We start from the raw sequence: 3,505 nt of genomic DNA on the forward strand, positions 1-3,505 counted from the left end.
TCAGATGAATAGCATGATCATGATCACGAATAGGTGGGAGACCTTTGGGAGTCTCAAATACCTTGGAATGATTGTCCAAGACTTTTTGGAGATCTGGAGAAATAGATGATTCCAATGTGGAAACATCTAGCGAACATAATTGTGCAATTACACCTCTTTGTTCCTTTTTTAGAAGCTTTGTCATACCGTTAGAGCTGATTATCTTTCCCAGTTTCCCTGCAATACCCCTTAATTCAACTTCCTTTCCTTCCACAGAAAATTTGATGAAAAGTTCTTGAAAATTAAAAGCTATTGTACCCAAGGATTGTAGCCATTGGACTCCTAGTACAACATCAGCACCTCCCATTGGAATGGAAAGCATTGGGCTAGTCAATACATATTCTCCCATGGATAGCTTGATATTATGGCACTTTCCAGAGCAATTTATTGTTCCTCCATTTGCAACCATCACTTGACACTCTGGTGCTGGATATAAGAAGCAATTCAATTCTTTTGCTACCTTACAATGAATAAAATTGTGGGTACTTCCTGAATCAATCAACACTATTACCTTTTTCTTCTTGATTTGTCCTTCTATCTTGATGGTTTGAGGAGTGGTAATTCCCGCCAATGCATTACAAGATATGGTCGAATTCATTTCTTCTTTATCTAGGCTTTGTTCCTAGAGTATATCCTCTTCTTTTGACCTTTCTTGCTCCTTTTCTTCTTCCTCTTCACAATCTATGTAGAATAATTTCTTCTCAGCACACTTATGACCTTTAGTGTATTTGCTATCACAACTGTAACAAAGCCCTTTTGCTCTTTTTTCTTCCAATTTTTGTGGTGTCAACCTTATAGGTTGTGGAAGACTAGGGGCAACAACACTTCCATCTTTATAGTTGTGAGTGGTATGCTTCCTGGTTGCCATAATTTTGCTTTCCATTTTTCTTGCTAACCTGAATGCCTTCTCTAATGAATCAGGTTCCCAAAGGTGAACATCATGTTGGATATTATCCTTTAAAGTCCCTATGAACACATCAATCCTATGCTCCTCTGGAATATTTTTTACCCTTATGTTTAATTTTTGGAACTCCTCAATGTGCTCCATTATTGAACCCTTTTGTTTGAGACTTATCAATTGGCTAAAAAAAGTGTTGCTTTTTGTATCCTCATAATGTGCTGTCAATTCTTCTGTAAAAATTGCCCAAGTGAAAATTTGTTTATGAAAGCAAAGCCATTGATACCATACAAACTGATTTGGTTCCAAATATAAAGTTGCAATACGTACCTTTTGTGTGTTTTTCACATTATTGAGATCGAAAAATTGCTCCATCTGTAATATCCATGTTGCGGGATCCTTGCCATCAAACTTCCTCATATCAATTTTTGGAATATGGTGGGTCTTCGATCCAACATTAGAATCTATGGAATCTACTTGTGGGCAGGATCACTGAGGAGTCCACCTCTTGGATCAATTCCTTGCTACAGGAGCCCAAGATTAAATAGTAGCGAGATGGACTAAGTGTTAGATGATGCAGTGGAGTGTTTGGAGGACAAATGTAGTAGCCTGAGACCAGAGACTGATCAACGTGGAGAAAGGTTAAAAATAGTGCAGATGACATAGTGCAGAAGTCAACAACAACGCAAAAGATTCAGAGGGTCAGAGACTAGTAGTAGTTAGATTCCAACATTCATGGTATTATGTTGAAAACAGTTACGTTCAGTTATTTTGGATTTTTATCACTTGCTTCTCTCAACAACTGAGTTGCAGTACGAATGCAGTTTTAGCAGTGCCAGTGCTAGAAGCATAACAGATGCAACGTTTGAGAGGGAGATGTAGTACATATGTGTTGTGGCCACAACTACCACCCTATTAAAACATGCTCTGATAGCAAATTTTGAATGCATCCCCTATAAGTATGATCTATCATCTCTCCGAATGATCTTTTTCATTCCAGTGATTTTAACTCTATGAAGAGCCAAATCTTACACTCACAAATGGGTAAAGCACTTTAACAAATCCCTCAATTACGCCCTTCATTCGTATGTTCATCGAGATTTTTTTAACCCCTCAAAACCCTCATCGCATCATTATTCCCGTTGTGGCCTTTCATAGCGGAAATGCTCAAAAACATGCATATATCCTCCCTCTTTCGCTCATCGCATTCAATCTGGGCACATAATGCATGCCATAAGGCATTGTACCCGATGGCGTTATAAACCACAATATATATATATATATATGTCGGGTCCGAAACACCATCGCATATCGCAATCGGCCTAGACCCAAGGTTTTTTTATATATATGGCGTGCCACTGGCCTTTGGACCCGACGACACTATTAACCGCATTGTATATATTATCGGGTCCGACCCCAATCACATATTGCATATCGACGGGGCCCGGGCCTTATACACAATACGCATAGCGATATGGCAGACTCGCCGAGCCTATCAAATATGGTATATATATTTTCGGGTCCGAAGCCCTGTTGCATATCGCAATCGACGAAGTTCCAAGCTTCTGCATATTGCGATATGCGATATGCCGGGCCCGAAGATATTTCTCGACTTCAATATATAACATTTGAGGTCCGGCTTGAGCGATCGAGGCGGATTTTCTTTGTTTTCCTATGTTTTTCGAATTTTCCGAAATAACAAAGGGATCGGGTTTTCAGTGTAGAAGGTGGGCCTGTGGAGTCCTGATAGTGTAATTGCGCGTCGGGGAAGTGGAAGGCATGGGTACTGCGACCCACGGAGGGGCCGATACGCGATCGCGATTAAAAGAAACCCTCGAAAACCATGCCAAGCCTATGGATCGAGCGGGAAATTGTGTATTGACTGTGTTTTAGGCGTAAATCCTTTTCACACTTGTTCCCGTAGTTTATAAAAGTTAATGAAGGCAACGCTTATGTTTTATGCAAATATTTATGTTATATTTTTCACAATCATAAAGCTAATGATAGCTATCTCTGTAGGTGAGAAGTAAAGGACGCAAGAATGGATTCGAAGAGCCATGTATGTAGAAGCATTGTGTTTGAAGGTCTGGCCTCAAGCGTTCCAAGCTGGAACCCCACACGTTGGTTGTACATTCCGAAAGCAAAGTTGTCCCGGTTTTCATCATGGGAAGCTGACACACAGTCACCCCTTTTCCCAACATTTGTACACTTCCTCATGAAACAAATCACTCCAGCATATATGCTTTCTACGCGTCAGCAGTTACGCTGACGGTCTTATGTCTGTATACTCGATTTTCATATCAAAAACAATGGGGAAGATGAGGAGGCGAGATAGACCTAGAGTCAAGGGCTTTTGCATAAGTATTGCCTCTGAAGAGGAGAAGGGGCTTTTGGTATGGAGAAGAACAATTTTGATTTATTGTGAATAAAGAGGACTATTTGGTTCAAAAAGGAGCCTTTAGTTTTAGACTTATTTCATTGTTCTTTTATATGTTTTGGGTCAAAGTGTTATTGCTGGCATAAATGTAAATGTGATTTGTATTTGTACATATTGATGACTTACAGTTC

This window comes from Pinus tabuliformis, chromosome 1_2 (assembly GCF_031772625.1).
Source record: "Pinus tabuliformis cultivar Carrire ecotype Pingquan chromosome 1_2, CPIR1, whole genome shotgun sequence".
NCBI classification, from domain to species: domain Eukaryota; kingdom Viridiplantae; phylum Streptophyta; class Pinopsida; order Pinales; family Pinaceae; genus Pinus; species Pinus tabuliformis.